The following is an 18950-nucleotide window of genomic DNA, read 5'->3' on the forward strand; positions in this document are numbered from 1 at the left end:
TTATTCTTTTCATCTCTTTTAATATGATCAGTGATAGCCTTCTCAGAGATTTGAAATATAGGAAGCAATTCATCATTATCAAATTCAACATTAGGGCATAGAAAATTAAAAATCAGTTGAATTAAGAAATCTAGTATACCCTATTAATCCTGATGCATCTGTTCTCCTAGCAATTATGAATTAAAGAATGGTGTTACCATAGTTAAAATTACCAGAATACAGAAGAGAATACCCAATTTTCAGAGAAGTGGATGGAAGAGCATCAAAATTTGTTGTCTTATTCAAGAAACATATGCTGATGCAATCAAAGAAGAAATTCCATTCTCTCTTGTCAATTTTCTAATTGTTGCGCGCTTTGCAATTGTAGATGGTTGTGCTAATTTGGGTGTTTTGTTTTTTATAAATTGATATAAGCAAGATCCATCAACTTATATTATTCAACATTATTTTTTCTAAAGCGGTTCATGGTCAATTCAGCCTACTTGCAATGTGAACATTGGATCCACTATTATATGGTTACCTTAACTGCTATAAAGGTCAATTATGTAGGTTCAGTAATGAACTGATTCAGACAATGGACGCGTATTACAGAATCTCAGGTTACCCACCTTTTATTCTTTATTGTTTGATCTTAAATTAACAAATTGTCCTCTCTCTAGGTGACTGAGTGCGAGAATTCCTTTTGGCGAACTATGGTGTCAGTCTTAATATAAAATGCAGCTTGTAATAAATTATTCTAGCGATAAAAACATTATTGGACAAGGTAGAGTTCACATGTACAAAAGGAGTACTACAAGAAGCTTCGAGGGTTGCTGTGAAACGATTTAATGACTGTTAGAGTCTCGTGGAGAGTAAGCCTGACACATGGAAAGTTTATCTTACAAGCATTGCAAGGAATATAAAGTTTAGATATTTGAGTTAAAATGGAGGCCCGTGCCTTGCATGTGCTTATGTGGTTTATTATCAATGAATAAATGCAATAAAATTTATTAATATTCTAAGCATATGTACATAAATTAACGAAATACAGACACAGGGTTGATTTATGAAGGTGGTGTCTATCTAGAGTCTAGGCAGCAATCGGACGGGAAGCAGTGAATGAGTGGCCTTTCTTTCTTCTCTGTCTCCATAACTTCTATGTAGAGAGAGAGTGGTATGATCTTTTTACTATGTCTTTGCTTCTATCTATGTTTAGACTTTATATTTATTTGCTATTGGCGCATGTCATATTAATATGTTGGATTTTTATTTATTATGATGTTGAAAATATCATAAGATTTGGTTAACAGTTATATTTTTTTATCAGTATGCTGCATAACAGAAGAGAAAGCTCAATTGTACAAGTTATCTGTTATGCATCTGCAGGTGGTTCGAACTTTAACTTGGGCTCGGTTTGCCGCAGAAATACCCTTCATAGGTATTTTAGGGGGAAGCAAAAACCTACTCTGATGTTCGATATAGTGAAAAGGCTTTGACGTCTGGTGTTTGTGAGTCTCTTGATCTTATTGTACACTCCAAGCAGTTTCATTGTTCCTGGATATAATTATCAAATCTAAGGTTTATAATCCTGCCAATGCAATGTGTAGGCAGCAAAAAACATAGTTTTAACCCTAAAAGGAGGTTCTCGCAAGAGAGGCATTATTGATGATATGGAATCCAGTCAGGCTTACAGGTCTAAAAAGTTGACGTTAGATTGATCGAGGTGGGGACGAATTTTAGGAACAAGTATAGAGAATATTGTTGTGCCTAATGTCACATCATGTATATGTCTTGCAATGTACAGGGATGGTATGGAAGAAGGTGCAATTATCTCCTCTGGCTCCGTCTTTTTCGTTGAAGTCATCATTCGGTCTGATCACCCCAACTGCCCATGCTGGTAAGGTTAAATTACTGTATTAAACAGTGTTGGATGCCGTGTTTATTCCTTGGTGAGTTGTTTGGAATTAGTTGATATTGTAACCACATATCAAAAATGTTATAAAAATGAATTTTAGATCATAAATTTTATTATCTTCTTAATGTTAATTCCAAAATTTAATGATTGGAAGTTATTCCTTGATATGAGAACTTAAACTTTCATGTATGTGTTTAAGATTTTTCTTAATGAAATTCATAGAGAAATTAAGTTAAAGCGGGGAACATGAAAGAGTTATGAGATTCGTTTGATAATTAATTTAAATTAATTATTGATTTAATATCCTTTTAACTGGAAAAATAAGTTTGTTGATATGTGGGTTAGACTCGACTCGGCTCGTATGGGATAAACTGGTAAACTCTAATTTAATTAAACTTATTTGAATATATATATATATATATGGGGCTACTTCAATAGAAAATAATTTAGAATAGAAATTAGAAACCAAATAATTTTTTTTTAAAAATTAATTCGAAATATAACACATATGATATGCAAATCGATCGTTATAAGATGTAGAAAAATACACTGAAATCGGATTTTAAATAAAAATTACGGTTTGACGGGAAATATCAATTTCAAAACGGAGGGGAAAAGCTGAAATTGGGTGTGGGAGGGTACATGGTAGTTGAGTGGTGTGATTTAGGGGATCATTAGATTGGGTAGATCTAATGTCTTAGATTAGTTTTAAGTTTCTATTTTAATTTTAGTTTGTATTTGATCATTATATATATATTTATTTATATATTCTATAATAGCTGAGAATTTAATATATATATTCTGTAACCGCTGAGAATTAAATATATATATATATATATATTCTGTAACGGCTGAGAATTAAATATATATATTCTGTGACGGTTGAGAATTTAATATATATATTCTGGAATGACTGAGAAATAAATATTAAATTCTGTAACAGCTGAGTTAATACAATATTTAAGTCAGTCGGTTACACTTTCATTTCTTGTACTATAAATACCGAAAGAAAACATAAGGTGTAGATACAGAGAAAACACATCTCAAAAACTCTCTAGTTTCTCTCTTCTTCCTCTCTACTTTCTCTGCTCTCACCAAACATAGTTAGTGGTTTTTCCGGCAACTGAGGTGCTAGTCGAAGTTGAGTTTGTTGTTGCTGTGAACATCAAACTCGGAGTTGTTTTATCCTAGAGGAGGCACTGCAAGCATCACAACACAGCAGGTGGGGGAAATTATCTCTTCAAGAGCAGTCAGGGCTTCGAGCAAGGCCTGGCGACTAAGCTGTTTAGTAATTTCGTTTGATTGTACATGTTGATGGCCTCCGCTTTTATGTTTCTATATCACTTTGTTAAATGTATGGTTATGGGTACATATTCCGGTCTTTCTTTGTTCTTACAGTTACTAATATGCATGCTATTTACCTACATATTTTATTTCCTTAATTCTTGTCTTGGCTTTGGCTTGTTAAATGTTTATATATAACTGTCTCTATGTTACTCTAATAGTGAATATTTCCAACATTCTTAACGAGATAATTAGTTTTATATATTATTTAGCATAATGGTTAGCGAAACTAAGGTTCCCTTAGGCGGTGGTCTTAACGACTCGTGTATTTTTAATTTATGTCTAATATTTGGAAGTGTAATAAAGGTTTAAACAAATAAATAAAATGTGTCTATTGATTTTGGCAGCGGTTACTGATTGTTATTTAATTATTTATGATTTGTTGTCATGAAGAATTGAATTGTGTGATTTATTAGTGAAATATATGATTTTATTTTTTTGCTTATAAAAAGTGATTTAATTGTAGTTTTAATTTCAAAAATATTTGGATTGTCTTTAAAAATTGGTTTTATAATTTTATAATTTTAATAATTATTTTTAGGACTTTATAAAATTGAGAAATCAATATGTTATTAATTATGTATTTTTAAATGATTTTTGAGTGTGTTTGATTGTAAAATTCGTATTTAATTATGGAAATCTTCAAAAATTACGAAACTCGTATTTTATGAAAGTTACAATATTCGGAGAATTTTAAAATTTTTTTGGATATTTTCGGGAATCGTTTCACCCGCGCGTCGCTTTCTTATTTATTAAAAAGCGGGTATAAAGCGCACCTCGAAAGTATTTTTAAAATTTCGAAACTTATATTTTTAGTAACTTCAGGATATTTAAATTATTTTTGGACTATTATCGTGATTTTTCGAAATTGTTTTAAGGATGTCGCGGTTCGCTAATTTCCAATTCAGGATAAAAATCCGGGTCCCCCGGGTATTTCGGGATACGTGTTAACAACTTATAATAAGAAGTTAACACGTATCCCTTTTCATGGGACACGTGTTGGCTGCAGTTTGTTTCACTTTGTTCCCATTGTGTTCGACTGTAATCTCAATCCCTCTCTCTCAGTCAAATCTCTTATCTCTCTCTGTATCTCTCCCCTCCCTCTCTGTTCTCCATCTTCTTCCTCTGTTTTTTCCCGCGTGTTTCGGCTGTTTAACCCTGTTCTTCTCCGTTCCCGTTTCCGATCAGTCTTGTTGGATTATGTGTATATATATACTGTTGTATATATATGTGTGTGTAATTTATGTGTGTGTAATTTATGTGTGTGTGTGCGTGTGATGTGTGCGTGCGTGTGTGCTGTGTTGTGTTGGTGGTGTGGCTGGGGCGGCGCGTGGCTGCGTGCTTGCTCCCCTGTCTTCTGTGATGTTATTGTTGGCTGGTTCTTTGGGCTTGTGCTGATATTTTCTGTTGGGCCTTCCCTGTTGGGCCTTGCTATTGGATTTTGGTTTTGGGCTCTTGGTTGAGCCTCTGCGTGCAGTTGGACTTGGTTGTTGCAATTTTAATTTTGATTCCCTTTTTCTGCGGAAATTATTGAGTAAAATTCGTGATATTATTATTAATTCGCGTGAGAAAATATTTTTAATAATCGGTGGAATTTATTTGGATACCCGAATATTTCGGGCACCAATAAATTTTGTCGTCGTACCGCGATGACTCGTTACGAGCGGACAGTGGACGTTGATGACGATGTTCTGAGTCCTAAACTTTATAAATAAATAAAATAATTACGTAAAATATTTTCGGACCTAAACGATTAATTTCGATTGGTGTTGGGATGTAAGTGGTATAAAATGGTGGAGTAATATTGTGGATTGTTGTGATTATTGACGTCGATCGTAATCGACAGGTAGTTTTATAAACAAATAAGATGCTGCCAAAATTTTCTAAAAATATATTGTCAATGTACATAATTATATTCTACGTGTTACCCCTATTTATGTTCAGGATATGTGATTACGTGATTATGTGTATAATAATAATACGAGTCGGGTTATCGGATTGAGTTGTTAGAATTTGAGGATATCAAGCATGTCGATGTAACTGATTAGGGTATTCTGTATTTGTAGATTCTGATCGAGTTTTCCCAGGATTAAAGTCAGCGTGAAAGCTATTTAGGGTTTTGTAAAGCGTTGCAAGGCAAGTACCCTGACCATTCTTTTATGGTTCAGTATATGTGAATAACTAAATGGTGTACTTTCGTAATGGAACAGAAATGTTTTAAGTTACGTATCCCCCGTATTTGAAAATGTTGTTTAAAATTATGTTTTGGGGAAAAGTAACTTCTGAAAACACCTATCTCTAAATGTGATTAAAATGAAAAGAGGATTTGAATAGTTTGTTGTGACAGAATTGATTTTGAAAAGAGATAGGTAAAAGTAATTTTGAAAACCGGATAAAACGATTAGATATGGGATACGTTGGGGCCAGAGTAGGCCTATTGAGGTGGCGTAATAGGCTAATTCGGTTGCGTACATTGTATAACCGATTAGTCCATCAGGTTAGAGACCTAGCTAGTCTTTGAGTTCCGGAACAGGTGAATGAGATGGCAGTTGGAGCTGTCTGGTGTTGATAGCCTGATCAGCTGTCTTCACATATCCGCTACGTATATGATTTGGTTTTGGTGATTCCCGTAAGGGCATGAGTAGTTGATACAATGATTTTATAAATGTGATTAGCATGCTAAAATTTGACTCTGATATTTTTATAGCACACTGTTATGTTGTTCCGATAAAGCAAGCTAGTTAGTGATATCCAGTTTTCTCTGATTTTATTGCATAATGTTGATATCATAATTACAGTTCCGTTCCTATCATTGTTACATTACTGTTTTATTCTGTTATTCATATTTTGGTATTGCTGAGCGATTATGCTCACCCTTGCAAACTGTTATGTATATCTCACAGATGCCTAGAAGATCAGTCAGACCGACCCATGTTCCCGCCCCCACTGGACCCGGCTCCTCTGAGGTAGTTTGTATCAGGCCATGAGGTCTGATGAGTTGCTGAATAAAGTTAGTGTGCGTTAGGTGTTGAATAAAAAGTTTGTAATAATGAGAACCTGAATTATACTTGAACCTGGATCGAATCTTGGTTTGGGGTCAAGTTAGTATATTTTAATAATAATTCTGTTGTTTATATTTTTTTGTAATTGTGTTTAGTGACGTCAACTCCTGACCCCAGGGTTGAGGCCGTCACAGTTGGTATCAGAGCTACAGGGTCAAGTCCCTGATTCAGGTTAGGGATTGTGTCGAGTAGGTGATAACGTGAGTCTTTAAGTGTGAGTCAGCAACTCATATAGAGGAGCAAACCTTTAGAGTCAGTCGAGGGTTCCGACGGCGTTACCCTGGCATCTATTAAATGTTTTGATAGAATTGCCTTGACCTGGTTGTGTCTTGCCTGTACATTTATTATGTTGGCAGTGGCCTATTGCGATTTTGAGTTCTCCATCTCGGGAGAATCCCTCTGATTCGGATAGCTCAGATTATGAGAGACCCCCTGATGCTGTTACCAAGGAGACCCCTATGTCTCCTCCACCAGTCCCTTCCTTTGTGCTGAGAGACATCCCTGGATCTGGTCCTCGTCCCCGTTGGGTACGTAGGTATGTGTCTGCTGTCAGGGATTTCCCTCCCGGCTGCGGTCCCAGCTCTTCCATGATGAGACCTCTGGTACCTCCTATGGCCCCTAGTGGTACTTCTTCACCGATCCATTACCATGTCCATAGGGCGGTGAATACTTCCTTTATCAGAGATCAGAGTCCAGAGTTTGCTGCGCAGTTGGATCAGGTACCTATTGCACCATTTCAGGGTATTTCTGCCCCTTCCCCTGAGGTGCGAGCCCGTGTGCGAGCATTGACCCAGATGGCTGTAGAGAGGGCTAGATCTGTTGACCGTTTCATTAGTTCAGAGTTCAGAGCTGTGCAGTATCAGGTTCTAGTGAACTGGCTAGTGTTTGAGCTAGGTTCCATTGGTGGCAGTGGTAGTGGCTAGACAGAGTTGCAGCAGAGAGATGCAGAGCTCAGAGTGACTTATAGGAGTTCTGTAGTTGTTTACTTTGTATATGTACATTATGTTGTGATAGTTTGTAGTAGGTGAGGCTGCTATGACAGCCAATTTTGGTGTGTACTCGGATAGGTTCTTTCCAGCTGGGTTTTCAGTTGTACTAGTTGGATTCTGTTGGTTATTGTATTTCAGCTGCTTTATCTTATTGTTCAGTTTTTATATATTGTGCATTGCTATTATTGTTGTTATTACTATTGTTGTTTCTGTTGCTGGCATTTCTAGATTATAATCATTCACTCAGGACGGATCCAATTACAATGGGGATGAGAATATTGTCTTAGTGGCAACGCTCTCCTGATGCATAAATATAAACTGCTGGAGCAATCCATTTTCTTATATATGACTGCTATGTTTCAGGAGATGCCATCAAAGAGAAACTCTCAGCCCAATAACGGATCTGCTAGGGATCCTTCCGTGAGTGACATGATGAACTTGTTGCATCAGCAGTCTGTACAGCTGGCCCAATAGCAACAACAATTCCAGCAGCAACAGCAACAATTGCAATAATAATAACAACAACAACAACAACAGCTCATACAACGGCAACAACAGCAAATCCAACAGCAGCAACTACAAATCCAGCAGTAGCATGAGATAAGAGGGGAAAATCAGGATGTTAGTTTTAAGTCTTTTCAAGCGGTGAAGCCCCCAGAGTTTAAAGGAGAGGTAGATCCTGTTGCTACCAGGATATGGTTGAAGGAGATGGAAAAGGCGTTTGCGCTCACCAAGGTGAGTGAAAATTTAAAGACTGATTATGCTAGTTATTTTCTAAGGAATGATTCAAATTATTGGTGGGAGTCTACGCGAGCCCTAGAAAGAGAAGGTCCAGTTCCATGGGCCAGATTTACAGAGTTGTTTTTGGAGAAATACTTTCCAGATTGTCTCCATAGTCAAATGGAAGTGGAATTTTCGGATCTGAAATAAGGAGATAGGAGTGTCACGGAATATGAAGCGAAGTTTATGGAGTTGGCCCGTATAGCACCGGAATATGTGAGTTCGGAAGCTCAACAAGCGAAGCGGTTTCAGCAAGGGCTGAAGCCAGAAATAAGGAGTGGAGTTGTAGCCTTACAACTCAAGACATATACTTAGGTAGTTCAGGCTGCCCTAGTGATAGAGAGTGATCAAAAATTAGCTGCAAAGGAGCAGGGTGAGAAGAAGAGGAAATTTGAAAGTGGACCCGCTAGATTAGAATCAGGATTAGCGAGTCGGAAGTTCCAGCGTTGGTTTGGAAGGAATAAGAATAAGAGGTTCAAGAGGCAGGATTTTCCCCAGGCGAAACCCGGTACTACTTCAGTTAACTCTGCCCCGACGAGGATGAGTAAGCCAGTGGCTGATTGTAAAGCGTGTGGGAAAAAGCACAGTGGACAGTGCCGAGAGAATGTTAATTGTTTTAAGTGTGGACAGAAAGGTCACTATTCCACGGAATGTAAGACTGAGATTCAAGGAGTTACTTGTTTTAGTTGCGGCAAAGTGGGACACATAGCTAGGAATTGCAAGTCAGTGACCCAAGGTAATGCGGGAAGGAGTGTGTCCCAAGGACCAGCAATCAGTACTGCGAGAGCTAGGACTTTTAAGATGACCCAGAAGTCTCCAGCTCATGATTCCGATGTGGTTGCAGGTACGCTTTCTCTTAATTCCGTACCTGTTAATGTTTTGTTTGATTCGGGAGCGTCCAAATCTTTTATATCTATGAATTGTGTGGATAAAATGTAATTGATGTTAGAAGACCTAAGCGAACCTCTGACCATAAAAGTGGTTAATAAAGATAATGTACCTGTAAAACAATTTTGTCCTAGATGTTTCCTCGAGATTTCAGGGTTTATGTTCCATGTTGACTTAATACCTTTTGAGTTGGGCGACTTTGATGTTATCTTAGGGATGGATTGGTTGTCTCGATATAAGGCAAATATAGATTGTAAGAAAAAGAGAGTTGTTATGTATACCCCTGATAATAAAAGGATCAGTTACCAAGGACAGAGACAAGATAGGAAGTTCCTCTCAGTGATGCAAGCAAAGAGATTGCTACGGCAAGGATGTGAGGCGTACTTGGCTCATATGGTGGATACGAAGAAAGAGACCCCTATTTTGGATGAGATCCCTATAGTAAGAGAGTTTCCTGACATTTTCCCAGAAGAGTTACCAGGATTGCCACATGATCGAGAGATAGAGTTTTCCATTGATTTGATACCTGGAGCTGAACCAATTTCTAAGGCTCCATACAGGATGGCCCCGATGGAAATGAAAGAATTGGCTAAGCAACTTCAGGAATTATTGGATAAGGGAGTTATTCGACCCAGTGTTTCTCCGTGGGGTGCTCCAGTGCTATTTGTAAAGAAAAAGGATGGAAGCATGAGATTGTGTATTGATTATAGACAGCTGAACAAGTTGACAATAAAGAATAAGTATCCTTTACCACGAATCGACGATTTGTTTGATCAACTTAAGAGAGCATGTTACTTCTCAAAGATTGACTTAAAATCTGGCTACCACCAACTGAAGATAAAGCCTCAAGATATTCCCAAGACTGCATTCAGAACAAGGTATGACCATTATGAGTTTCTAGTAATGTCGTTTGGATTGACAAATGCGCCAGTGGCTTTCATGGATTTGATGAATAGGGTATATAAGGAGTATCTGGATAAGTTTGTTATTATATTTATTGATGACATCCTTATATATTCGAAGAACCCAGAAGATCACGCAGTGCATCTACAGATTGCCCTACAGGAGTTAAGAGAAAAGATATTGTATGCAAAGTTTTCTAAGTGTGAGTTTTGGCTGACAGAAGTATAGTTTCTTGGTCATGTAATAAGTAAGGAAGGTATCAAAGTAGACCCAATAAAGATCGAAGCCGTATCTAAGTGGGAGCAACCTAAGACACCAACGAAAATAAGAAGTTTTCTTGGATTAGCAGGATATTATCGAAGGTTTGTGAAAGATTTCTCGAAGATTGCGTCCCCATTAACCAAGTTGACTAGGAAGAATGAGAAGTTCATTTGGACGGAAAAGTGTGAAGAAAGTTTCCAGGAATTAAAACGAAGATTAGTGACGGCTCCAGTGTTAGCATTGCCAGATGAAACGGGAAACTTTGTAATCTACAGTGATGCTTCTTTGAAAGGATTGGGTTGTGTGTTAATGCAACATGACAAAGTGATTGCTTATGCCTCCAGACAGTTAAAGCCTTACGAGCAGAAATATCTAGTTCATGACCTTGAATTGGCGGCTATAGTATTCGCTTCAAAGTTATGGCGTCACTACTTGTATGGAGAGAAATGCGATATTTACACAGATCATAAAAGCCTGAAGTTCATATTCACGCAGAAAGATTTGAACATAAGGCAGAGAAGGTAGTTGGAGCTGATTAAGGACTATGATTGCTCGATTAACTATCACTCAGGTAAATCCAATGTGGTGGCTGATGCCTTGAGTAGAAAAGAAAGACTGAATCTAGTTAAGATTGTGGAAGAATTAGCACAAGACTTGGAAAGAATGGAGATTGAGGTTCGAGTACCTAGCAGAAGTCAGGAGCAACTATATGAAGTTACCTTCCAGCCGGCATTGATGGAAAAGATCAAAAGGTGTCAAGAAGGAGTTATGGAACAGGAATCGGATACTTTGACGGGAGAAGAGTTGTGTACTCAAAAAGATAGTCAAGGTTTGTATAGATTTTTGTCCAGAGTTTGGATTCCTAATATAACGGAGTTGAAGAACGAAGTATTGCAGGAAGCGCATAACTCTAAATTTTCTATCCACCCTGGTAGTACCAAGATATACCAGGATTTGAAGAGAAATTTTTGGTGGCCAGGAATGAAGAATGATATAGCCAATTGGGTAAGTAAGTGTCATGTGTGTCAAACGGTAAAAGCAGAGCATCAACGACCGAGTGGATTATTACAACCTTTGGAGATTCCCAAGTGGAAATGGGAAGAGATTGCTATGGATTTTGTAGTGGGATTGCCAAAGACGAGAGCGAATCATGATTCTATTTGGGTAATTATTGACAGGTTGACTAAGTCAGCGCATTTCCTTCCGATCAATGAAAGGTATTCGTTGGAAAGGTTAGTTAAGTTATACTTGGATGAGATAGTTACCAAACATGGAGTGCTTGTTTCTATAGTGTCGGATCGAGACCCGAGATTTAATTCCAGGTTCTGGACTAAATTCCAAGAGTGCCTAGGAACAAAATTGAATATGAGCACCGCTTATCATCCTCAGATGGATGGCCAAAGTGAGAGAACGATTCAGACCATAGAGGATATGTTGAGAGTCTGTGTTCTAGATTTTAAAGGTAATTGGGATGAGCACCTACCTTTGATTGAGTTTTCATATAATAATAGTTACCACGCCAGTATTGGGATGCCGCCTTACGAAGCTTTGTATGGACGAAAGTGTAGATCACCGTTGTATTGGGATGAGGTAGGAGAAAAGAAAGTGTTAGGTCCTGAGTTGGTTCAGCAAACCAAAGATGCCATAGTGTTGATTCTGAAAAGGTTGGAAGCAGCTCAAGATAGACAGAGAAAGAATGCAGATTTGCATAGGAAAGATATGGACTTTGAGATAGGAACTTTGGTATTATTAAAAGTATCACCTTGGAAAGGGTTAGTACGATTTGGTCAGAAGGTTAAACTTAGCCCTAGATTTATAGGACCCTTTGAGGTTTTGAAGAAAATGGGAAAGGTCGGTTATGAGATCGCGTTACCACCGCAGTGGCAGCACATTCATAATGTGTTCCACGTGTCTATGTTGAAGCACTATGTTTTTAATTCAAATCAAGTCATAGAATACGAACCGATTGAGCTTCAACCAGATTTGTCCTATGTGGAACAACCGGTCCAAATCCTAGATCGTAAGGAACGAGTCCTTAGGAATAAGTCGATTCCTATAGTAAAAGTTTTGTGGAGAAATCCTCGAGTAGAAGAGTCTACTTGGGAATTAGAGTCAGACATGCTTGATAAATATCCTTAATTGTATAGCTAAGTCAGATTCTGGGGACAGAATCTTTTTAAGGGGAAAAGAATATAACGACTCGTGTATTTTTAATTTATGTCTAATATCTGGAAGTGTAATAAAGGTTTAAACAAATAAATAAAATGTGTCTACTGATTTTGGCAGCGGTTACTGATTGTTATTTAATTATTTATGATTTGTTGTCATGAAGAATTGAATTGTGTGATTTATTAGTGAAATATATGATTTTATTTTTTTGCTTATAAAAAGTGATTTAATTGTAGTTTTAATTTCAAAATATTTGGATTGTCTTTAAAAATTGGTTTTATAATTTTATAATTTTAATAATTATTTTTAGGACTTTATAAATTTGAGAAATCAATATTTTATTAATTATTTATTTTTAAATGATTTTCTGAGTGTGTTTGATTGTAAAATACGTATTTAATTATGGAAATCTTCAAAAATTACGAAACTCATATTTTATGAAAGTTACAATATTCGGAGAATTTTAAAATTATTTTGGGAATTTTCGGAAATCGTTTCACCCGCGCGTCGTTTCGTTATTTATTAAAAAGCGGGTATAAAGCGCACCTCAAAAGTATTTTTAAAATTTCGAAACTTATATTTTTATTAACTTCAGGATATTTAAATTATTTTTGGACTATTATCGTGATTTTTTGAAATTGTTTTAAGGATGTCGCGGTTCGCTAATTTCCAATTCAGGATAAAAATCCGGGTCCCCGGGTATTTCGGGACACGTGTTAACAACTTATAATAAGAAGTTAACATGTATCCCTTTTCACAGGACACGTGTTGGCTGTAGTTTGTTTCCCTTTGTTCCCATTGTGTTCGACTGTAATCTCAGTCCCTCTCTCTCAGTCTAATCTCTTATCTCTCTCTATATCTCTCCCCTCCCTCTCTGTTCTCTATCTTCTTCCTCTGTTTTTCCCCGCGTGTTCCGGCTGTTCTCCCCTGTTCTTCTCCGTTCCCGTTTCCGGTTGCTTTGGTCTCGCCACCGCCGTGATTTTTCCGGTGAGCTTGGTGGTTCCGATCAGTCTTGTTGGATTATGTGTATATATATATACTGTTATATATATGTGTGTGTAATTTATGTATGTGTTATTTATGTGTGTGTGTGTGTGATGTGTACGTGCGTGTTTGCTGTGTTGTATTGGTGGTGTGGCCCGGGCGGCGCGTGGCTGCGTGCTTGCTCCCCTGTCTTCTGTGATGTTATTGTGGGATGGTTCTTTGGGCTTGTGCTGATATTTTCTGTTGGGCCTTCCCTGTTGGGCCTTGCTGTTGGATTTTGGTTTTGGGCTCTTGGTTGAGCCTGTGCGTGCAGTTGGACTTGGTTGTTGCAATTTTAATTTTGATTCCCTTTTTCTGCGGGAATTATTGAGTAAAATTCGTGATATTATTATTAATTCGCGTGGGAAAATATTTTTAATAATCGGTGGAATTTATTTGGATACCCGAATATTTCGGCACCAATAAATTTTGCCGTCGTACCGCGATGACTCATTACGAGCGGAGAGTGGACGGTGATGACGATGTTCTGAGTCCTAAACTTTATAAATAAATAAAATAATTACGTAAAATATTTTCGGACCTAAATAATTAATTTCGATTGGTGTTGGGATGTAAGTGGTATAAAATGGTGGAGAAATATTGTGGATTGTTGTGATTATTGACGTCGATCGTAATCGATGGGTAGTTTTATAAACAAATAAGATGCTACCAAGATTTTCTAAAAATATATTGTTAATGTACATAATTATATTCTACGTGTTACCCCGATTTATGTTCGGGATATGTGATTACGTGATTATGTGTATAATAATAATATGAGTCGGGTTATCGGATTGAGTTGTTAGAATTTGAGGATATCAAGCCTGTCGATGTAACTGATTAGGGTATTCTGTATTTGTAGATTCCGATCGAGTTTTCCCAGGATTAAAGTCAGCGTGAAAGCTATTTAGGGTTTTGTAAAGCGTTGCAAGGCAAGTACCCTGACCATTCTTTTATGGTTCAGTATATGTGAATAACTAAATATTGTACTTTCGTAATGGAACAGAAACGTTTTAAGTTACGTATCCCCCGTATTTGAAAATATTGTTTAAAATTATGTTTTGGGGAATAGTAATTTCTGAAAACACTTATCTCTAAATGTGATTAAAATGAAAAGAGGATTTGAATAGTGTGCTGTGACAGAATTAATTTTGAAAAGAGATAGGTAAAGGTGATTTTGAAAACTGGATAAAACGATCAGATATGGGATACATTGGGGCTAGAGTAGGCCTATTGAGGTGGCGTAAGAGGCTAATTCGGTTGCACGCATTGTATAACCGATTAGTCCAGCAGGTCAGAGACCTAGCTAGTCTCTGAGTTCCGGAACAGGTGAATGAGATGGCAGTTGGAGCTGTCTGGTGTTGATAGCCTGATCAGCTGTCTTCACATATCCGCTACATATCTGATTTGGTTTTGGTGATTCCTGTAAGGGCATGTGTAGTTGATATAACGATTTTATAAATGTGATTAGCATGCTAAAATTTGACTCTGATATTTTTACAGCACACTATTATGTTGTTCCGATAAAGCATGCTAGTTAATGATATCCAGTTTTCTCCGATTTTGTTACATAATGTTGATATCATAATTACAGTTCTGTTCCTATCATTGTTACATTACTGTTTTATTCTGTTATTCATATTTTGGTACTGCTGAGCGATTAGGCTCACCCTTGCAAACTGTTATGTATATCTCGCAGATGCCTAGAAGATTAGTCAGACCGACCCATGTTCCCGCCCCCACTGGACCCGGCTCCTCTGAGGTAGTTTGTATCAGGCCATGAGGTCTGATGAGTTGCTGAATAAAGTTAGTGTGCGTTAGATGTTGAATAAAGAGTTTGTAATAATGAGAACCTGAATTATACTTGAACCTGGATCGGATCTTGGTTTGGGGTCAAGTTAGTATATTTTAATAATAATTCTGTTGTTTATATTTTTGGTAATTGTGTTTAGTGACGTCAACTCCTGACCCCAGGGTTGAGGCTGTCACAGTGGTAGTTCTGGTGCAACTGCTGGGGTCATTGATTAGGCCATTTATAGTTTTTCACAAGTCGTTGAATTAACTAGTTTATCGGAGAAATTTAATGGTGGCATTGGCTTTTCTAACTGGAAGAAAAAGGATGAAATTGTGGTTGACTATAAAGGGTTTGTGACTGGTTGTGGAGTATGAGAAACCGGTTGTAGATCAAGAAAAGGCTGACACTGTTATGGATTTTACGAAGTGGGTTGAGAAGGATGGGGTGGCTAGGGCGGCCATTTTGACTGCTCTAACAAACACTTTATTTGATGTCTATTCTTCTTATGCCTACTCTGCAAAACTCTTATGGGAGAAACTGGAGCAGACACATAATATTGACTCACATGGTCTAGAAAAGTATTATGTGGCTAGGTTCCTTGAATTCAAGCTGGTGGACAATAAGTCCGTGATTGAGCAAGTGCATGAGTTCGAGATGATAGTGCATGCTTTAAAGGAGTCTGGAATGGACCTCCCTGAGAAGTTCAAGGTTATGAGCGTGATTGAAAAGCTCCTGAAGTCTTGGGAAGAGTTCTCTCTCCCCCTGAAAAGAAAGAAATAAGAGATCATCTGGACCAACCTTATGTTGGACATCTCGGTCCAAGAACAACACAAGTCCAAACAAGGACATGTGATGCCAACTAAGCAGCACGGTACCTCGAAGGTAAACGTGGCAACTGTAGGACAGAAAAGGAAGGTTGTTGCTAAGAAAGTTAATAGTAATAAACCTAAAAGTGACAAGGACAAGGCCAAGAAACCAAAGGCAAACAAACCGTGTTGGTCTTGTGGGCAGGTTGGGCACTGGAGTAAGGACTGCCCTACAAAGAAAGTGAAGAAAACCGAGGTGGTAGCGCAAGAGAATGTTGTGCTTGGAACCGCAAGTGGGCCCGTAGTGAACATGGTTGTTGGTGAGGCTACGACTTCTAAAACCAACATTGACCGTTATGTATCTTACAACCCTATAATATTTTCTACCTATATGTCAAATGAATGGTTGATAGATACTGGAGCTAATGTGCATATTTGTGTTGATATTACACTATGCCATAGATGGCCTATCGCAACCCCCTCCCTAAAGAATGTTACCTAATATGTTACCTTAGATAGGGCAGTTATGAGCTAATTTAACATTTTGTTTTTTTATGTTACCTTAACCAAAACCGTGGCGTTGCATTAGGTCGAAAGTGTTACAGCTTGCAACATTCTGGTCAAAGTGTTATCTTAGAGTATCAAAACATAAATATGATATTTTTTAAGATTAATTCTCAATTTAAATTCATTTTCAAGAATTGAGGGTGATATACAGATAGAATGAATAAAATCTGTGACGATATGCGAATTTTGTACATATTAAAACTTAAAAAAGTTAAAAGAGGAATTAATTAGCAAAAAAAGTTAAAATAAATATTTTAAACCTAATAGAATTTTAAAATAGAATTTTTAAAAATAATAAAACATATAAATTATTGTCGTCTTGATATGAGCATTGGTGTATAAGTTTAAAAATAACAAAATTAAAATATTTGAATATACATATTTATATAAAAAATAAAATAAATAAAATATTTAAATATTTGAAAATAGATTTATGAAATCTTAGAAATTTGATAAGGAGGTAAAATTTATGAAAACATTCAAACCCAGCGCCCAATTTTTTGGGTAAAAAGCCGCCTATTTTCAGCCCATTAAAATTTAGCTCTCTCAGTCACATTACTCTCTCTCTCTCTCTCTCATTCTTTCGCTCTCTTCTCCCCTTTGTGCTCTCTCAATCTCATTACTCTCTCTCTCGATCTCTGTCTACTATATCTCTATCTACTCGCTATAACTTGAAATTTTTAATTAATAATTAGGTATTTATATTTGAACTTAGGGCTCAATTGATTTCAATATCAAATTAGGGCTCAATTGAATGTCAAATTGGGGGTTTGATTCTTCATTTTGAGTTCAATCAAACTTCATTTGATCTCTCTCTCTCTCCCTGCTTTCCTCTCTCATCTCTCTACCTCTCTCCTCTCATCTCGCTCTACCTCTCTCCTCTCTCTATGCACATACATCTAAATATATATAATTATATTTATGTGTTGATTTATGTATGTATTTTCTTATCTTCTTCTTTTAGTTTGTCTATGTGTATATCTAATTGTGCTAATTTGATTAGTTTTTATTATAATTTGTAGATTGTAGATGCAGCAGTTATTCTGTATTACTTCGTTATAATTTCTCGATATGCGTCATCTTCTTTTGTGTATGTATTTCTTGTTTTAGTTTGTGTGTGTCTTTGTAATTGTGTTGTTTCATTATTATTGACTAGTCTCTGTAAATTAAGTTGGACATTTAGATCAATCTTTTTCGATAATTTTGTTTGTGCAATTGTAGTGAATTGATAAGTTTATCTGAAAACGTAATATTGACTATTCCTGATGTAAGAATTGCTAGGGCAGTGGATGTTCTTTGTGTTTTGTGGGGTTTGTTTGTTTTGGGTGTTTATAAGATTTGTGCTAATGGTTGGGTTGGATCTGTTATTCCAACTGTTGGGTCTCATCATGTAATTTCTTTTTCAAAAATTAGACCATTTATCAAGGACTCTTGTAGCAATTATTTTATTGCTTTTCTACTTGTTTTCTTCTGTTATAATATGAAAGAGAGCTAAATATATTGATTAGGTGTCTGAGTAGTCAATATTACATTTTCAGATAAAGGTTCGTTGGTAATTTATACAGGTATCAACCTGATTTATGCAAAAATGCAGGGCTATAGAATGATTAGGTTTATTTACGGCAAAAATAGAATGATTAGTATAATTTAGGTTTATTAGCAAAAATACACCTTAGTTTCCACTTTAATTACAGCAACTAGAGCACGTTCTGCTCTGTTATAATACAAGTTTAGTATGCATGATAAAAGAGGTAAATCTTAAACTGTTTTGTGACAATAATATGCTTTTTCCATGCATACACAGAAGAAAATAAAAATTTCTTATTAAATTTGGCAAAGAAATTAAATAAAGAATAATATTTTCTCCCTATATAAGTTTCCATATGAAATGAGTTGACTGGGTAGCTCTGATATTGTATTTGAAAGCTAAAAAGTTTGAACATAACCGACCACTTTCACGTAGCTATTCAGTGTTTTACTTTCTTACTCGTACTCTTACTTTCTTACTCTTACTATTCACGTAGCTATTCAGTATAAGCTAAAAAAATTCTGATATTAGACGCAGGTACTTGCAGAATAACAGATTATCTGGAGCAATACCATCATCTCTTTTAAAAAAGAATATGGTTTTAAAGTGAGTACCTTTCCTTTGTTTACAGTCTAGTTTGTATGTGGTATATCATTTTCCTTTCATATATTTAATCATCGGTAATCTCTTACAACTATACCTTTAAAAACCTGCTAAAGATAAATAACATTCGATGTTCCTCTTCTTTCTCTCACTATTTAAGATTCATCTATCTTTTTTCCAAAATGAAAATAGAAATGCAAAAGTTTGAGTTGTAGTGAATGGATAATTAGTCGGATCATAACTCAGTCTGCACTAGAGTCCAAAATGAAAATAGAAATGCAAAAGTTTGAGTTGTTTTTTCTAGTTTTTTTTTAATTTCTGAGCTAGTATAAATTGTA

At 36.4% G+C, this 18950-nt stretch overlaps 1 long non-coding RNA gene across 7 annotated transcripts; it reads left to right on the plus strand.

The window, feature by feature from the left end:
* Window positions 1–853: 853 nt before the first annotated feature.
* LOC141693706 (uncharacterized) lies at window positions 854–18657 on the plus strand. 7 transcript variants are annotated; one of them, XR_012563216.1, is made up of 5 exons: window positions 857–1153; window positions 1366–1487; window positions 1587–1702; window positions 1784–1876; window positions 18541–18657. It is a non-coding gene; the product is annotated as an uncharacterized LOC141693706 (long non-coding RNA). The 7 variants fall into 7 exon arrangements; XR_012563215.1 differs by lacking the exon at window positions 18541–18657 and adding an exon at window positions 15013–15113; XR_012563213.1 differs by lacking the exon at window positions 18541–18657 and adding an exon at window positions 6142–6287.
* The last annotated feature ends 293 nt before the right edge of the window (window positions 18658–18950 follow it).

Source organism: Apium graveolens, chromosome 10 (assembly GCF_009905375.1).
Source record: "Apium graveolens cultivar Ventura chromosome 10, ASM990537v1, whole genome shotgun sequence".
Lineage (NCBI taxonomy): Eukaryota > Viridiplantae > Streptophyta > Magnoliopsida > Apiales > Apiaceae > Apium > Apium graveolens.